At 35.5% G+C, this 8,561-nt stretch overlaps 1 pseudogene; it reads right to left on the bottom strand.

The window, feature by feature from the left end:
• Positions 1-4,242: 4,242 nt before the first annotated feature.
• Positions 4,243-7,147, bottom strand: LOC149560665 (KH domain-containing protein At4g18375-like; annotated as a pseudogene).
• Between the last annotated feature and the right edge of the window lie 1,414 nt (positions 7,148-8,561).

The raw sequence follows: 8,561 nt of genomic DNA, 5'->3' as shown, positions 1-8,561 counted from the left end.
GTACAAAATAGATATATTGAGAGAATATATTTGTTTAAGTTGCAACTGCCCTAGTAGACATGCATGCAAAATGTGGAATCATAGGTAAGGCATTTGAACTATTTTATTGATTGCCTCCATGAAATGTCGTCTAATGGTAAGCCAATATTGCAGGATATGCATATTGATTTGTTGAATATATCCAGATGATGTAGTGACATTCTTGTTACTGCAACCAATGCCACATATGTATAAAATTGGGATTCCAACTCTTGTTGAGGTTATAAATTATGTTGAACATAGTCTCAAGCCATAATAGTTTTCTATCTACCAAAATTAGAAAGAGAATCATACAAACTTGTGCGAGCTCTTTGTATTTTCTTTGATATGATATTCAGGAAAAGGATGAGAAACAAAACTCTAAATAAGCAAGCAAGCTGTCCATGTGCTCTACACCCCACAGGTAAATCTACTCTACTAAAAAAGGCAATAAAAAACCAGCTCACTTTGCATTTGTAACCTTGGGCAGGCTCTTAGCAACATGCTCGCATTGAACCTTTGACATAAAGGAGAAATAGACAAGCTCATAACCCTCAGGAAGGCTTTCTTAGATAAGAAGTTTTTGAGCAGACACAAATCCTCAATAATAATGCTACTACAATTTTCTTGTTTAAATCCAAACAAAGTTGTATTATCTTGGGCAGAGGAGACTACTGTTGTTTTTGGTTAAAGATCCCTTAGGTTAGTAGAATCACATGCAAACTAGATGTGACATTGCAGTAAGAAAACTGTAATAAGAGCTAGGAGCTTGCCTAGTGATTAGGGCTCGAGACTAGACACTGCATGAAGCATTTGTAGGAATTTGAGTCTGAAGTGTCAGAAGCACAAAATCAAACTAAAAAGGAAACTTGGCAAATAAAACTAAATAAAAATAGTCCTCTAGAGTAAATATCAACATTGTATGAACAATACCATTATAGTGCACTATACTTGGTACAAATATGTTGTTGGTTGAGTCCCATGACATAATGCCAATTCCTAGGTATGTCAATATGCTTACTTATCTAGGTATATCATTTTCTTATAGATAAAGGACAATCTACTGAAAAAATAAAAGACCACTTTTTACAAATTCACACAGGTATAAACCCATTCATTGTGGGAAACCAGAAAGAAAATCTAAAGTACTTGTGATGCAAACAAAAGTATCTAGCATCCAATCAGGCAATTCACCTTGAACATCCATCCAAGTTGCTCAACACAATCCATAACAAGTTGTTGGTGTGCTAAAAATTTTCTACTCTTCATAATTCTTACAATTGATGCATCAATTGCATAATGTCTATCTTTATCCACATCCTCAATCACCTTTTTTTCCTCATCCATTGGTTAAGCATTGGCCCTACATCAGAGATTTTGGTGCTTGATCACGAGATTGAGAAGCATGAAGACAAGAACAATGAGACTGCAAGGTTCTCAAGGTTAAGCACTCACCACTTGCTGAATAAAGGAAGCACCTTGTGGTCTAGCAACCCACGCAAAGTACCCAATTAAGAGGAGCCTACTAGAGAGTTGGTCAGCACATTCTTTTTCATTGTTGAGATATTTTAGAAACCCATAACCCCAAATAGAAAAAGCAAACAAACACATTCAAGAATGTTTAAGCTTTACCCAATCATAATATCCCAGGAGTCCAAGAATGACATTTGACTACAAGGGTGGTGACGAGAAGTGTGGGGCAATATCCCTTTAGACCATATAAATTCTTCTACAATTCATGTTTTGAATGCCATAAAAACCAAGAATTAACATTAGAATCCATGGTTTGAATAATATAAAGTCTTAGAATCAATACAAAATCCATGGTTTGATTGCTATGAAAACTTAGGACCAGTACTAAATTTCATGCTTTGAATGCAATAAAGACTTAGAGTAGTCATATAATGTTTTTTAACTCAACAGATTAAATGCATTGCAGTAATTACTAGTTGTGATGTAGCAAGATGTGCATGAACCTACAATGTTCATCATACCAATGGCAATCATCTCTTTATTGCCATCAATATTATAGTTCTTGAATAGTGAAAATTTTTGACCAACTGCTATTCCTTCTTGCACGGGACTCATTTAAATTAGCCAGAGGTAATAAATTACCAACCAATGAACATAATTCAAGGGATTAGCTCTTACAGTGAGTGTGATGATGCCAATTATCAATCCTGCCTTCACAAGGGTCTTTAAATATTTGGCCTCAAAAACAAAGAATTCAGTGGTCAATGGGTTCAAACCACTTTTTAAGTGACCAACTTGTTTCAAGCCACCCACAAAAATATTAGCAAAAGAAACATGCATTTTAGGACTAGAAAATCATGTTTAGAAAAACAATTAGACATAATATCAAACAAATTATTCCATACACATCATGTTTCAAACTGACTAAATAACTAGTGTCTCTTGGGTAGTGATACAGAACATGTACAAATCATAATAATAAGTGATTTTATAAGTGATTCATTCTACCATACTTAGATGTGAGTGAATTGAACACATTGTGTAGAAATGAATACAAGACAGTATAGAATAGAGGGTGATAGAAACTCATACAATCTCAACCCTATGTTTATCAACATGTCTAGCAAACACTAGTATGCTACTAAGAATTAAAAATGTCAAAGGAGCAATTGTTGATATCTAGAAGAGCTTAGGATTTTTCTTACTCCATCAGGTCAACCCACAAGAATGAAAAAATAGATGAACACCATATCAGACATCAGTCATTCCATGTTGTTTCTTCTTGTCGTTATGAAGGCTAGGTATTATATGGATAGAAAAATGAAAGAGAATCATGAAGTTATGTTGTAATACTAAGAATTTGACAAGTGATGAGTAGAAAAGAGAGAAAGCATATTCCAAGCACTATGGTCTCCCACCTCCAATTACAAGAAGACAATAACCGTAAGTTGGCAATATACTTTATTCAAGAATGAATTCTTTACTCCAGATGTATTCAAATCATGAGGTGCTGATTCATTGCATATAAACATACCTTGTGAGTTTGTCCCCATACTAATCTCATGATAGATGCTATGTCTATCTCTATAGTAAAATGTCGAAGACCAAGAATCCCTTTTAGCTATTGGAGAGAAACAACAGTGGCTGCTCCAGCCATGAAACCCATGATAGTTGCATGCGATAGAAAGTCTATAATGAATCCCAACCTATAGTAGAATCATAAATGATGTGACACATACTATTAGTGACCAAAATCTAGCTGTTTGGCTCCACTGAAACAGATTCTAGTGTTGTCCATGAACTTTAAATAGTTATATAAATCAGTATGACTTTCTCATGCCATCCCAAATTATAAGCAAAATTACATAACTAAAAATAGAAACATGGGACTTGTTAAAACCATTGAATAACACGAGTTTTTAGTGCAAGCCTCCCACTCAATTATATATAATCACATGTATCTTCTCTAGGCAAGAAGAATCCTATGAACGACAGACATTGAGAGGCTTGCATAGTGACAATATTGCATTATTAGACATGTAAATCATCAACCTAAAAATGTGCATGCTTGCTTGAAAAATCCCAGCAAAGAATGTTGTAGCCAGGCCAAGTATAAAGCCAGTTGAGGATTTTGTGTTGGGGAGACCTCCTTGGCAATCAATGATCCTATAAGAAGTGACACAATCACCAATGATCTGTAAGATGGTTTATAGCCTCTTCCAAATCACCTAAGAAACTCTGAGATTAGAACAAATGCAAAAGGCAATCTATGTGATACCACTACTCACCTCACCTTCAAGGTTAAGTTTGTCCCAAAAGATTAAGCTAGTGTACAAAGCGCTATGCCAGAGGATCTCTTACTTCTAAAACATACTTTGGATGATAGAAAAGGAAGCTCCTAGAGGCTTAAATAAAATTTTAAGATTAGTAGGTCCGGATAAGCTTCCAATAGACTAAGCTTCCACAACTCTTCTCATCTGGTCTTCAAATTTAGGTTGAGGTGTCAGCTAAAGGATGGACTAGCTCCAGGCTTCATAGATTGCAGCTATTTTAGTTGAGGATATAAGTACACAAAGGAAAACCCAAGAACATTAGAATCTTGAAATGCCCACATTTGAGCATCAAGGAAGCATTGTGTTTTTTAAAATAAAACCTCTACACGAAAATTAAAATGCTTAGAAAGCCTACTTAATCAGTGTAAATAAAGTAATAAGGATAAATATTTCACTTTACAAGTAAGTTTAAAAATATCTAGTAACCACGTGTCGGACGTGCTCCCTGACTAGACATTGTAAATTCTTGAAGCAAGCTCTGTGCTGCATGCGTCTATTCTAGTGTTCCAAAAATTTCAACAATCCTATCTGAACCACCAGGTTTTGAATCATGCAACTTCACTTTTGCTCTTGATATCTAAAAGAATGTAAAAAATTATTTGGTAGGTAAACCCCATTCAAATTGAAAAGGAATTTAACACAGTTGACTAGTAGGTAGACTACTGACAAGTTCAATTTCAATTAATATATAGGAAATACCTCACAAATATGTGCTATATTTGATCCACCCCTTCAAAGAATAGAACCAACAACCTTATTTGGAATAGTGACCTCCACATTTGTCTTTGAGGCATTCTTTATCACTCATATTGATGACCTAAAAAACAAGGATGATAGAAGCTCCAAAACTAAATATAGATAATTTAAAACAGTGGGAAAAGAAAATAATAAATCTATGAAATAAGTTAAGAACATAGAATATTACCTTGCAATTGATGCTTGGCTTGTTGAATAGCTAGATAGCGCCCAATAACCACTAGCTCCACCAGTCTAAAACAATCAAACATTAAAAAATAAAAACCAGTTGAACATCACATGTAGATATTTGAAATCATGGAAAATGCATCATAAAAAAATACTTAAACTCATGGATGAATAAAATACTTCAAAAAAAGCACTTGCAGGCTTCCATAACTTCCATAGCCTGATGAAAACCTTCCTCCAGTTGTTCCTTGCAAATCTAAACCAGAAAGTGAATACATTCCACCAGACGACCCCAAATCTTGCCGCCCTCCAAAGCCAGAGGTAGGAACTCCACCAGGCATATTAAGGAATGATAAACATCTAGGAACTACAAAACCAGCACTTGCACCACCATCCTTATCCTTAAAAATGTTGGCCCTTAGCCTTAATATATATTTTGAACTAAAGCTTCTCTTACAACATCAAATTCTCCAACAATCTAAAAAGAGCACACCAGGAATAAAATATTATATTTACCAATGGAGTAATAAGAATTAATTGGGAAACTTATAATTGCTAATCAACAAAAATATAGTCTTGCAAGTAGATTGCATCTAGAAATCAAAGGTGCAATAGAAAATATAAAATGAAATCCCCACTTGAACAAGCTCATCATTTTCAGTGGCGCATTTAGGAAGATTTTCCTTCGACATTATACAAATGTTTTCTCTTGTTCTCTTCCTCATTTTTGAGATAATACTACCACCTTTACCCAAGACGCAACCTATTTGGTTTGATGGCACAAGAAACCTTATTGTAATAATATTTTCCTTCCCTTCCTCCTTTGATTTGTCACTAGTTCTAGGTAGCAATTGAATAATAGCTTCCAGAGTGGGAGAAGCCCTATCATCCATGTACTGCATAATGAACCAGACTGACAATTAATGGAGGGACTTTAAATAACCAACCACTTCAATAAAAATTAGACAATTCATTCTCTATTGAATCATGTCCTCAATACACAATCAAGAAAGTTCTTACCTCTTTAGATGTCACTAATATCACACGCTCATCACAGTCAGCCTCTTGATCTACAACCTTAATTGTTGCACCAGTTTCATGCCTAATTTGATTTATTGTGCTGCCTCCTTTACCAATAACACCACCAATTCTTTCATTTTGGCAGAGCATTTGAAATGAAAATTCTTCAGCTGACCCATCATCTTGTCTCTGTGCAGCACCACCCAAACCAGAAATACTTGGAAGGCCAGCAGAACCAAGGGGCCATCCTGCTCCACTTTCACCCCTATACCCCCCAATAGTAGCTGGTGAAAATCCAACAGGAGCAAAGCCTTAGGGTAAAATATTTGCTGATGAGAACAGATGTCCAGTTGAGGGAACAAAAGGATTCTGTGGAAATCCAGATACAGGATTGTTTAAAGGAAAATGTTCCTTTGGCAGATTTTCATGCAGATGTAAGGTAACTTAAAACAACACTTTCTTTGCTACATGAGGAGTTCCCACAATCTAAACAATAGAATCATAAATACAACTTAGAAACAGCCTTCTAAAGCTCAAACATATCAGTCAAACTGTGACTAATTTCCACTTCCACAAAATATAACTAAATAGAACACACACTAAGGATCACTTGTACTTTTGTCCCTTTAAAAAATGCTTCAAAGGATCAAGTTCAAGCAACAAGTTAGTCCACAACAAACTAAAAAACTACAAACTATTATGAAAACTAGCAGCCAAATAGCAACAAAGAACTCTCCAAACTACAACACGATCATTATAGAAAACTACACTTGGACAAGTTCATCAGTTGCCATAGCACAAGTAGGAAGCTGGTCCTTTGGAAGTATCTTAATCTGTGCACCAGTCTCAGACCTCATTTTCTCGATAACCTTCCCACCTCTACCAAGTAAGCAACCAATTTGATTGTTAGGCACCAACAGACGTGTAGTCACCTGTTTACCCTTCCCATTATCATCCTCATCCTCTGATTCTCCTACCTCGTCATCAACAATTCTCTCATGAACCCTAAAGATTGCATCTTGGGTAGGGCATTGAGGCTTCATGTAATCATCTTCACCATTGTCATCACCATATTTTCTTTGATCCTTTTCAGCCGCACTGAATATAATAATGACTTTTTCATCTACACTACGAATGCCATCAGCCACCTTAATCTTCACCTGTGTGTCATGCCTCAATGATTTAATAATACTACCACCCTTCCCTATGACACTTCCAATTTTGTTTCCAAGACACAAGATACGGTACACTCTATCATCTACACCAGGCATTGCATCTCTTTCGGCCCTAGGATGACGGCGCTTACGGTCAGCATTCCTGTCAACAGTATCATCTTGCTGGGTGCGAGATCTCTTACCAGACCCATCACGACCATCCATGTTTATCTTATAGATATTTTGGATATATCTATGAAGTACAACAATGTTCATATAAGAAGCACTGATAAAAAGCACGAAAAACTAACAATACTGCCATTTCTAGCCTATAAGTTGCCAAAAGCCAAAGCCTGCTGCTATACAATTCACAATCTGAAACAAAGATAAGTCAAACAAATTAAATGTAGCATTGATGTAACCAATTATTGTAGTCCTTCATAATTCTCAAATTGTACAACAGATTATCAAAGTTGCGGTCATATCCTTTAAACATAAGCATTATTAAAACTCGGTTTATTTCATCAGAGAAATAAAAAAGCATCCATAATTAAAAACAATTTTGGCGCATCCTTGAAACTCTAGTATCCTTACTAAAGTAGACCTAATTTCAAACTGTCTCTTCACTTGCTTTCTTGAAAAGATTTTTCTCGTGAGAAATCTAAAGCGTAAAGAGTAGTGGTAAAGAGGTTGTGGGAGGATTAATCTACAATGGGAGGAGTTTCCTTATAGATGTGTATGTCGATCCTTTCAGGGACCATACTATCAACAAAGTGGAGGGTATGGCCCTCTTGTGGGGGTTGAAATTTTCCCTTGAGTTGGGATGCACAAAATTGGAAATGGAGGAGGACTCTAAAATTCATTATTGATGTGGTTAAAGCTTGTTCTAGGGTAGGGTGAAATGTGAATACTATCCTCAATGACATCCTTAACCTTCTTTATAATTTTGATACGGAGAAAGTAAAACATGCCTATAAGAAGGGGAATTCACTGGTAGATTCTATGGTTGTTGCTGGTCTATTGTCTACAAGCTTGAATTGTTGGAGGGCAATCAATCTTGTTCCCAAGACTACCCAAAACCTCATAAGGTAGGAGTAGGGTGTTGCCAATATTGGTGATTGTGATATTTAAACTTTATAGATAAGGATATCTTAAACCTGACATGATGGGGCCTTTCCTCCTTGGAGTCATATTTTTTAATATAAATGTTATCATGGATTACTCATTCAAGATGGATGTCGATTAGGATTTTGTTTCCATGGGTTGGTAGAGTTAGACTTACACTCATAACCTTGTTCTATGTACTACTCATGATGGTTTCACCATATGCATGTGACCTCACCTTTTTTATTGGTGTTCTACAATAGATTCGGGTGGGACTACTATATAGCTTTTTATTGTGAGTAATCTTTCACCTCTAAATTTTAATCTTTATACTATCCGGATGAGGTGGAATTGCAATAAAATACTCCTTCAGATTAATTATAAAATACTCCTTTCTAGTCAATGACTTCACTTACAAAATAATATCTTTTAAGTATTTGTATAACTCAACCTTTAACCTTAATTATTAACCAACAATGTTATTGTCCAAAGACTTCACTATTCTTGCTATGAAATTTGATTCTTGATATTGAGT

Source organism: Cupressus sempervirens, chromosome 4, assembly GCF_028749045.1.
Source record: "Cupressus sempervirens isolate cs-2001-9-10 chromosome 4, ASM2874904v1, whole genome shotgun sequence".
NCBI lineage: Eukaryota > Viridiplantae > Streptophyta > Pinopsida > Cupressales > Cupressaceae > Cupressus > Cupressus sempervirens.
The sequence above is the reverse complement of the archived record's forward strand: the minus strand, read 5'-3'. Positions and strand labels throughout refer to the sequence as shown.